Source organism: Schistocerca gregaria, chromosome 8, assembly GCF_023897955.1.
Source record: "Schistocerca gregaria isolate iqSchGreg1 chromosome 8, iqSchGreg1.2, whole genome shotgun sequence".
Lineage (NCBI taxonomy): Eukaryota > Metazoa > Arthropoda > Insecta > Orthoptera > Acrididae > Schistocerca > Schistocerca gregaria.
Window position 1 is genome coordinate 105,535,577 of NC_064927.1, and position 11,834 is coordinate 105,547,410.

Here is an 11,834-nt window from a genome sequence, read left to right on the forward strand (position 1 = left end):
TAATGGGAGTGAGTTATTAAGTCATTTATTTATTTTTCTTAGTTTTTCCTCTCACAACATAGGACTTGGGATGAGGCAAAATGTCTTCTGGAGATATTATCTCATTTCTTCTACTGGATAGTGTTGACTTCTCAGGGAGAAGAAATGTTGAGGTCTGCATCTATATCCCCGTCAGGAATACCAATAGTAGAAATAGATGGCAAATTATTTTTAAGTTTGGAGTGTATCAGTCAAATAATCCTTAAAAGTGCTGTATTATTTCTGTTGGTGATAAGGAGGAATTCTGGCTAACCAGCCCAGAACGTGATTGATTTTGCTCTATTTGTCATTAGATAATTTCCTGTATCATACAATAACTTAAGTAAGACTGCAAGACAAGAAGTCATAGCTTATGGCTTGTACGATGTGGCAGAGTATCGAAAATTATGATTCTGCATAATCATCATATGAAAAAAAGCATAAGTTGTGGTCCTTGAGGGGAGTGTCTTGTGTATGTAATGGAAGTTTCACGAATTTTGTAAGCAATTCGTCGTACCATGCTCTCTATCCCGGGTCTTTGTTACAGATTTCAATCCCTTTGCAAATTAATGTGCCAAGATGCTAGCAGATTTTGTGATTAAGCATAATGGATGTTGTATTGAAGTAATGTAGTCAGAGGTCTTTCTTCCACTTTTGTTAAGAGTTTGAAAGCTGAAAACTGATATTTTTCAATTGTAGGAAAGAAATCTCTTTGTAATTTTTACAAAAGCTTTTTCATGGATGTATTAACCAGTTTCAACTTTCATCAGATGAACTGGATAGTTTTGATTGGTGAGTGTCTTATTCTTAGTATATAAAACCTAGAATTCATAGTATGCATAATTATTATGCTTAGTAAAGCTTTTGTTGACATAAAGCAAGGCGTGCTTGTAATGAGGTTAACTGAAGCACTGATCAGCTAACCCCAAAACTAGGTCATTAAACTTCATGTGCACTTGGAAAATATTTTTCATCATCATAATCAGAACTGAAAAAACATTTTATGATCAAAATTTTAACTGAAGTCAACAGTAACATAATTTGTGGTCAGTGAATAACAATGGAATAAAAGCAAAAGAGCAAATGAACTCCCAATTTTGGTAACTCATCCAGGGTTAATAACATAACATAACACTTACTTACTTTAGCTGTCAAAAAAATCAGATGTGATGAAAGGCTGTGTACAGTAAATAACTGAATTTTGTAAAGCCTAAAATTTCCCTCTTCGTTCATGTTTCCCAGTTAACCTTCAGTGTAGTTATCCTCAGTTTATGCTACTGGTCACTTTATTCTCAGGTGGAAACACTTCTCAATCAGCTGAAAACTGTGGGGTTTTCATACTGTGTGAGAAGTAGTCATTTTAAAGAGCCATCTTCAGATGTTATGAAAAGTAAGTGAACTGCTGCATTAATTACTTTCTGTGGTTTACCATTGTAGTTCAAACATGTATACTTGAAGGAAGAACTTAGTTTGCTGGAATTAGAAAGAAATGTCCATTTAAAGTATATATACTTTCCATAAGCTGCACTAACAATTGATGGAACTGACTCTTTTTGTATTGTTAATAGTTGTTGATATGCAAGGCAGAATTGTATTAATTATTTTCCTCTGTGTTGTTGACTTGTTTGTCATTTATCCATTTTCACAACCATACACTCAGTAATTTTTCACACACTTGCATTTGATAATAGGCTGATTAAAATTATTTGTTGGTTGACAATTCCTGTCGGAGCTGGTTTCCTCCAATCAGAGTGCTGAATGCGTCAGGTCCAAACCATCTCTGTTCACAATTTCCTGACTGCCACAAAAGCTGATCAATCCACTTCCATTTTCTTGTCTGACTTCCTTTCTTGATGTGTTTGAACGCCATGCAATCATTTGCTGCCTTCAACCAGATTGGCCTTAAACAACATTTTAGGACTGTAGGCATAACTACATATCCTTACAATATCTTTATGGTGCTAGAGCTAGCTTTAGCATCGTAACATAATGTGAAAGGCTGCTCTGGTTGAAGGCAGCACATGATCGTTGGGACCAAATAATCTTACATGAGTGTAATGTAGAGTGGTGGCATAGTGTAACGGATAAGAAACATTCCTGATCCACATAAACTTGTGGATTTGAGTCTTGACAGATTCTTTGATATTTTTTGTACCAAAATATTATCAAAATTACTTCATTATTTTTAGTCAGTTAATAGGTTTGGTTGCAGTTTTATTTCTAACACTCTGCTGTGTCATTTTCGACATTGTATTTACTTTTTAATTCCTTATATTTCTTCTTCATATCATTATTTCATTTGAAATCAGCTTGTCACCTATAACCTGTAACTGAATGCAAACCAGGTCTGCTCATCAGTTGGTAATTTGGCAGTCCATGCAGCTTGTGTGAGGACAGTTTCAGGTGCCATAATTAATGAAAGGAAGAAATTAGTTTGCTTTTAGCACTGAAATACAATTTTTTTTGGTCTTGAGTTTGCTTATAGAGAATAGCTTCAGCTAGATTCCTGCCACATGCTTAGTGTTGGATGTTTCACCATCAAGCCAGGCCAGGCAACAGCATTAGGTGTGAGGCTATGCTGCGACTGCCCGTGGTCACACGGCATTAAATGTATTAATTGTTGTGAACAAAGTACGATTAACAGTTCTTCTGTAGAATGCTGCCAGCCATTTTCTAGAATATATTGCACATCATGTTATTGTTAGGTTATCAAATGAGTTTAAATTCTGGGCTATAAAATGTCGTATCTGCCACAGTTATGATATTGGTCACTCCAAAACCAGCAGAGCATGTCATATTCATGTTATTTCATAATGGCCACTTCCAACACTGCACAGAGTTACACGTGTACGTCTCCCATCGTTTCGTAATCCCAACCTGTGCTCTGCCTGTACTGAGCTAAACCTACTTTTTTTTAACATGAAAATTAAACTGAACAGCACTGACCTGCTCTGTTTGTTGCCTATAATACAGCAGCAGCCAGTGTGCTAACACTTTAGCAACAAGTGACAAATGCCAACTAACAAATAATTTTAATGAAGCTATACTGCTGTGTTCATGTTGAAATGGTTTCTATGGTTTTTGATGATGGTGGTGTTGATATGTAAAACAGTAGTCAGCTCATTGAACCTATTGACAGGCATGTTTAGCTTTATTGTCTTCCTAGTTAAGTTTATTTTTTGTAATTCCACATTTATAGTAATTACATTTTTCTATGTAAGTGTTCTTCACATTTCCTTTGCTTACAAAGAATATTAATTCCACACTTATTGGAACCACAATAAAGCACTTCAGTTGCCCGAAATCAGTATGGTATCCTCATTGCACATGGCAGACAGTTCCATTTCATTGCTAGATACAATAGGTGTGACATCCCGTAAAATTTTGCTCCAGTACTATGTAAAGTAGATAGACAATCTGCTTCCATCAGTTCAGAACTTTGACAATACCTGTCAAATGAATGAAATGTTTTCTCACATTATACTTAGTTAATGAACAATAACATATGTGAATTATTAAACAATAACAATGTTTGTGTTTTTGTCTGTGAGAAATATATTAACTGTTCCAGATAAAGCAAAGCATTTCTTGAAGCAAATGCAGGGACATGTCCCTATCCCCTTTTTTGGCTGTGCATTTGCAGTGGAGAGTGTGTGGTCGAGGCACTGTGTTTTGGGGCCAAAAGACAATAAAAGTAGAGAGTCTAGTGTACCTGAGCACTTGGTAATATCATGCTGTGTGAAGATAGACTTACTTTCCATAAAAATAAGTTCGTTACAGGGAAAGTTTATTAAATAAATTTTATTGTAGTTCTTTACCCTCTTTAGGAAGACCATGTGACTCCTCGTAAGAGATTGAGGATCATAGATACTAGAAAATCCAACTGCCCAGAGACTTTAAATATGAAGTGTATAAGGGTGTATCCTGATTACAGTATGCATTCAGCAACTGAACACAGGGATACCAAGGCAAAAGTAAGTATCCAGTTTGGGTTCTGCTTGGAGAAAAATTTACATGATCAGTTGACAGTATACTTTAAAATCTATTGTTTTTAATGCTCTTAATTAAATAATTGATACATTTTTGTCTACAGAAACATTTGGCATTGCCGTGCCCGCCTAAGAGCTACCGACGTTATTATTTGACTGATTTGTTGAAATTAATTTCACTGGGACACACATACCAGGTCAAATGAATACTACATCTTACCCCACAGATAAAACGATTTACAGTCACATTTATCGGACCCTTTATGGTACAAATAAAGTATTGTTTGACGACACTAGACTGCAGAATCAGGTTGATGAGTGGCACAAAGACTCGAGCAATCACTTGATTTATTATAGACATTGTACGGGAGCCAATGGAGAAGTGAAACCATTACTTTCTTGCTATCAGAGCAGTTGGCAGAGAGATCTTTTGAAGAAGTATGGGGGTAGTTGTTTGTTAGATGCAGCATACAAAACAACAACATATGATGATCCTTTATTTTTTATAGCTGTGAAGAGTAATGTGGGCTATTTAGTCGTCGTTTTTTTTTTTTTTTTTCCCATTCAGATTGAAAATGCAAGGTCCATTCATGAAGCACTAGACATTTTCAAGGACTGGAACAAGGTTTGGAATCCCATCTATTGGGTTACTGATTTCTTGGAGTCAGAGAGAAATGCAATTGAGCAAGCATTCCCTCAGACAAAAGTTTACTTGTGCCTTTTACATCGAAAACAGGCATGGGGAAGATGGTTGAAAAAAAAAGGATAATCTACGTGTACCAAATGACATGAAGACATTTCTGGATATGTGGCAAGAAATTTCAGAATCACCAACAGAGAGAGAATTTAGAGATCGCGTAGAAGAGTTGCGAATGCATGAGGTTTCTCGGAGAAACGAGCGTGCATGGCCATACTTTAAACAGCAATGGCTAATGGTATGTGAAAGATGGGTGAAAGTGTATGAGGACAAGGGCAGATTTGCAACCATTGACACTACAAATGGAGTTGAAGCCATGAACAAGGTTGTAAAACATTTTTTTTCCTTAAGCGCAATTCAGACAGGACTTTAACTGGGGTTACTAAGGTTACAATAAACCAGTTTCTTCCAAGCCTAATTAGAAAATACTGTATGCAGAATTCTGACATCAAATCTTATAACAAAGATGTTTCTCTGTTTTTGCATAAAAAAATCAAACAAGTTTGTGAAACGTGTCATGCAGCGATATGCATCAGCAAAAGTTGAGTTAACTGCAAGATCAGTGAGTAGGAGATCGGATGGTTCATTTTGTGTGGAGAGTGCAAAGTCCAAAAACTGTAATTATGTTGTAACTTTTGATATACGAGATTGCACATGTGAAGATTTTCGGAGATATAAATACCCATGCAAGTATTTCTGTGCAATCTTTATTTTTTACCCAGAGTGGAGTTTTGATAAAATGCCAGAAAGTTATAAGACTAGTCCATTAATCTGTCTTGATGAAATGTATGGGGTGGGCTTTAGAAGTGGCTCTTCAGTAATTTCATATGAAGGCAGTAGTAGTGACGAAGCTGTTGAGGAGGCAGTTAAGGCATCTGAGGAGGCTGTCGAGGCATCAAATACAGATGGTCTAGTTCAAACCCAGAATATTCCTATGCAGCAGTTTGCAGCAAGGGAGTTGTGTAAACAGATCTATAATCTCACATACAACTGCAGCAACAGTGAAAAATTACAGAAAGTACATGAATCACTGAGCAACTGTGTGCAAGATTTGCAATTAGCAAATCCTGAAGTTGGTGGTCTCCCATTAGCAGTGCCATCAACTTCCAAACAATAGCAAAGAACGATGTCAAAAGCCTTACAAGATCTGTCTTAAACACATTAAAACTTACCATTTGAAGGGTGAGAAATGACTGTTTGTTTCAATTTTAGATAGCTCTTTGTCTATGTAAAATACAAATAAGCTCAGTCATTTCTTATCCTCGAGATGGAATGCTATGAGGTCTTTATGTTGGTCTCCGATTTTAAACTTTGATGCAAATTTGAATTTCGAAGTAGCAATAGATGAAATATTATAAAAAGGATAGTTGCTACATGTGTGTGTGAGTGACTGAGTGAGTGCACGCGCGCGCTTTTGAAAAGGCCCTTGTTGCCCGAAAGATAATTCCAACAATCTTTTTGTTGTGCCTTTGTGACTCAGCATCTTCACTATTTGGTGAGCAGCAACAACTATCCTTTTCATAATATTGTTACATTCCATCCTGGATTTTTCACTGTTCATCAGAGAAAAGATTTTTCTGAGGAATTAAACTAGATGGTAGTGTAGAACTTGCGAACTTTTTAAAATATGAAGTAAAAGATTTTAACTTTAAATTAGGTTAATTCAAATATGGGACAATGTTGGGAGTTGAAAAGGTGGAAAAAATAAATAAGATATATCTTAGTGGCATTGAGATGACATATGAGTGATGGAGGAAAGATTTTGCATTTCTTTTTCCAAGTAAGAATGCACTTGCTCTCACTTGCTTCAATACATGTATAGTGATTCATGTGAAACAGAGAAAAAGATAAAGACTGCCCTGTTAATGAACACGTGAGATTGCCCAGTATCACTCTGACAGAAGAGTATAGTGTTTCCTTGATGTGGAATCTGGTCAGCAACATCATTGGGACCAATGAAGTAAGTATTGAGTTTTTTTATTAGGTTTGGAAGCTTAATGTGTATCAGTTACCTACAATTGGATATCTACCACCTTGGTTCTAATGTTCTTAATAACTTACTGCAGATACCACGCAGAAGCAATTACTGTTACTGGAATACCAGTAATGTTCATTAAATTCAGTTCTAAACTAGTTTTGGGCATTGCACCTGGTGAGCAATGTCATCGGGCAGCAAAAGAAGTGAGTACTAAATTTTGGAATTGTGCCTTGAGAACATGTGTATCAGTTGTCTTCATGTTGCATAACTCAATTACTTGTTGTTAATTTATTTGTTAGGTTCAGTTATGATGGATTTCTGGCCTTCAGTCCATGGGAAACTTCACACCAAGATTGCATCAAGACTGTTATACTCCAAGGATATCTTGGAAGATTGATAGTATTCCTGAAGGAAAACAATCCATATAGTGTTTCACGTGTGTATCAAACTGCCATTTGTTGTGGCACATAAATGTTTCCAACTTGACTGTAATTTGTGAACAGTTTCTCAACAATCCAAGAATTTCTTGTAATTAGAAGTAGACATTGTTGCTTGGTTAAAAGAAGTACCTTATTAACTTTCCACAGAGAAATATTTTTCACTACTGCTACTTAAAAATTCAAATGTGTGACAGTTTGCTTACAGAACTTGGCATAAAGATCTCCCTTACTTGTATTTTTAGATAGCTCTTATTGTTTGATCCTTCAAATGGAATGCTATGACCTCCATGTGATCTATTCCTTAATAGTTAATTATCCATTAAGGCACAAATATATGAACATTACAATGAGAGAGGTCTTTATGCCAGGCCCTGTAAAAGTAATGGCATCTTACTTAATATTATTGTTGGCATTTGATGGCACAGCTGTTTGGAGACCACAAATTTGAGGGTTTGCTAACTGCAAATCTAGCACACAGTTGCTGAGTGATTAAGTACTTTTCATAATGTTTTACTGTTGACACAGTTGTATGTGAGATTATAAACCTGTTTGAACAACACCTTCACTTCAAATTGCTGCAAAGAAATGGTTAAGGTATCAGTTGATGCTCTATGTGTGTTTCCTCAACTGTGTCCTCATTGCTACTGTCTTCATGCGAAATTACTGCAGACACACTTCTGAAACCAAACCTGTACATCTCGTGAAGACAGATTAATTGGCTATTCCTGTGGCTTTCTAGTATTTTATCAAAACCCCACTCTGGATAGAAAATAAAGATTGCACAGAACTGTTTGCATGGGTATTTATATATCTCAAAATCTTCACATGCGCAGTTTGGTAGAGCAAAGCTTACAACATAATTACAGTCTTTGAACATCGTACTCTCCATACAAAACATTGTCCAACTTCACATTCACTAATCTTGCAGTTAACTCAACTTTCCCTGGTGCATATCACTGCATGGAATGTTTCACAAACTTGCTTGAAAAAAGAAAATGAAAAAGAAAAAACAGTGGAACATCTCTGCAGAATTCTGCAATCAAATAATTACAGACAGTACTTTCTGATTAGGCTTGGAAGAAATTGATTTCTTATACCCATAGTAGCCCCATTCAAGGTCCCATCTGTATTCCCTTTTAGGAAAAAAAATGTTTACAATCTTGTTCATGGCTTCAACTTCACTTGTCAATGGTATCAAAATTGCCCTTGTCCTCATAAGCTTCCACTCTCTTTTCATGTACCAGTAGCCACTGCTGTTAAACGTACGGTGATGCATATTCATTTCTCTGAGAAGCCTCACTATCTCTTCTGTATGATCTGTAAATTCTCTGTTTGTGATTCTGAAATTTCTTGCCCCATGCCCAGAAATCTCTTCATGTCATTTGGTATATATTCAGCCATCTTCCTCAAACCTGTTTCAGACTGAAAAGGCACAAGTAAACTTTTGTGTGAGGGGAAATGCTTGATGAGTTGTGTTTATCTCAGACTGTTGAGAAATCAGTAACCCAGTAGATGGGATTCCAATCCTTGAAAATGGCTAGTGCTTCATGAATGGATCTCGCATTTCAAACCTTGAATGAAAAAGAAAACCAAATAACCCACATTACTCTTTGCAGCTATAAAAAAAAAGAAAGGCATATCATGTGTTGTTGTTTTGTATGTTGCATATAACAACTATCCCTGTACTTCTTCAAAAGTGATGGTTTCACTCCTCCATTGGCACCTATGCCATGTTTGTAATAAATCATGTGATTGCTTTATTCCTTGTGCCACTCATCAGCATGATCCTGCAATCTAGTCTCGTCAAACAATGCTTTATTTGTACATTACAAGGTCCAATATGTGTGAATATAATTTTTTCAGTGGGGTAAAATGTAGTATTCATTAGACCTGGTGTGTGTGTCCCAGTGAAATTATCAATAAATGTATCTAGAGCCAAATTATTGGCTGTATGATGTCATTCCACCATGCACCTGAATTTGTATTTCCTTTACAAGCTATTGTTAGCATGTGTGTGTGCTGATTTGCTGGAGAAGCAGAGAGATAGTCTTTCAGCTATCTTTGAGACAGTTAAAGGAGGTGCTTTAGAAAGGAGTGTCCTGATTGATATGAAAAACAGTTTTCAAATTTTCTGTGCAAACTGCAAACAGTTCCTCAGTTGGTGACTGTGGAAAAGATTGCCATAGCCACAGTGTTGATCCACTGTCAGGTGGTAAACCTAGGATTTCCTTCCAGTATGAGCCAAGTGAAGTAAAACCGTGGATGGAGAAATGTTTTATATTCTTAAACTGAGTATTTATAACCCATTATGTTGGATTGCAGTTCATGTGTCAACACTTAAAAATGTTTAGTTCTTCGCTGATGACACTGATACAATTTCAATTTTTTAAGGCTATTCTGTGTCAAGTTAAATTTTGAATTATCCATTTAAGCTTATTTTTTGCTGTGTGGCAGATGGATTTATGTTCATGTAATATTTTTAACATTGATTGTGGTAAGGTGTAATCATATGTAAATGCCCAATAAAATGTGTGTGTGTGTGTAAAAGATATTATAATTTCATGGGAAATCTGGCAGTAACAATTCAGAAATTGTGTGCAGAATATACCTAACTATCAACACCTGTAAGCAGCTAAAGGTCTGGATTTCATTATTTCATTCTTAGAGAGCTGCAGGATCACCAATGGTATCTGTACAGATACCAGCTTCATATAAATTAGTAAAGTTTTTACTGACTATTATTCACCTAAGCTGAAAATAAGGCTTCATTCAGTAGTAGTACTACATAATGGTGATACTTCAGTACAACTTTGAACCCTTTAACTGGCTGAGTTCAGCAGGAGCAAAGTATATTCTTCAAGTTACGTTTCACATGCAACTACAAAGCCTTTGCCTTGAATGTCATGTGATTTTGCACTCTGCTGCTAAGTTTTCCTTTTAGAGTTGTTATATTTCTTAAAGAGGCTTCTGTTACAAAAACTAGCAATCCACATAGGTAACATGTGTGACTGATATTCCTTATGTATCACAACCTTATTTCAGTTTCACTCTGTTGTTGCTGGTCGCGGTGGTCTCGCGGTTCTAGGCGCGCAGTCCGGAACCGTGAAACTGCTACGGTCGCAGGTTCGAATCCTGCCTCGGGCATGGATGTGTGTGATGTCCTTAGGTTAGTTAGGTTTAAGTAGTTCTAAGTTCTAGGGGACTAATGACCACAGCAGTTGAGTCCCATAGTGCTGAGAGCCATTTGAACCATTTTTTTGTTGCTGGTAACTGTTATGATGGAAGAGTTGATTTGTGCCACATTAAGAAAGATTAAGAAAAAAGTCATTTACAAACTCTTGAAAAGGAGGCAGGGTTCCCCAAAAGTGTTAAGGTTGCCATAAGCAGTCACTTTCGTTGGATTAAGGTCTTTCCATATCCTTTCTGGATATTTCAGCCAGCTGCATCCTATTGTAGAGATAGACTAACCAAAAACCTTAGTGTTATATGAATAGAACAGAAAAAACTTTATTAAATGCACAAAGGACTGGTAAGTACCTTCATGTATGGACCACTTTCAAAAAAATACACTGTGTCTGTGACATGAAAAGTGTATGTATGTTTAAAGGGGTGGTGTTCCTGTTGCAGAGGAATTAATTTAGTGTACAATCCTTACTGTGATTTGTATTATCAATGTTTTGAGGGGAATGGAAATATTAAAGTAATGGTATACAAATTCAACTAAGGTTTTTAACTAATCAGTATCATCTTCAAGCTCTGATTCAACATGCATTTAAAATGCTTGGCTGTATATCATGGCACTGTCTGTAGCTCTTGCCAGTTCATTACACCAAGTTCGAAGATTCAACAGTGGAACGAAAGACCTGACATAAAAGTAGCATTCATTGAGCAATTGGATATTTTACATATAAATTATAGCCATACAAGTTGCTTATCAATTGAATTGGGTGTACACAGGTATGATCAACATAATAAACCCCAAAATAAATATCACTGGTATCTTTAAGTACTCATCTTAGCAACTGAAACGGCTACACATCTGTGCTGTTAACTGAATCCATGTTTAACATCCTCAGATGGATTTTACTACGTTAGATTCAGTTCTCATTCTATAGATCCAAAAATGGGATGGGTTTCTTGGATATGGAATATGTCAAAGTACAACATAAACAACAAAGACCATCTGAATATAACACTTCCCTGATCACATGTCAGGAGACTTTAAAGATATGTGAATACATAACAGATAAACTGGGACTGCCAACGTTTACAGAATTAATACACTCAGAATGAAACAGTTATGCACTTTTAACAAATTTATCATACACACAACACCTAATCTTAACTGTTGTAAAACAAAATCTAAGACATTTTCACTTAATCTGGTCTGACAGTACCTGTTAAGATACTCATTTATAGAGGAGCTGCTTGCCTAAAAATCTTTCAAACTCTATTTAAACTGTGCTGTTTCTGAAACAAACTTTTTAATGGTAGCTGGAAATTTCTTGAAAATGTGTGTTTCCGTAAACTGGACTCCTCTTTGAACCAAGGTAAGCAATTTTAGGTCTTATTGTTCTTAATATTTTACTATGTGCTGATCTATTGTTTGGAAATAAACATTTTATTTGCAACCAATTTCTTTAAGGGATAAATATACTGAAGCATTGGTTAGAATACCCACTTCCTTGCTCAGATTTGTACATGATTATATA

General features: G+C 36.0%; 1 long non-coding RNA gene across 1 annotated transcript; it reads left to right on the top strand.

Annotated features, from left to right (window-relative positions):
• Nucleotides 1-3,850: 3,850 nt before the first annotated feature.
• LOC126284916 (uncharacterized) lies at nucleotides 3,851-9,011 on the top strand. Its single transcript, XR_007551573.1, has 4 exons — nucleotides 3,851-3,992; nucleotides 4,112-6,664; nucleotides 6,771-6,885; nucleotides 6,982-9,011. It is a non-coding gene; the product is annotated as an uncharacterized LOC126284916 (long non-coding RNA).
• Nucleotides 9,012-11,834: the final 2,823 nt, after the last annotated feature.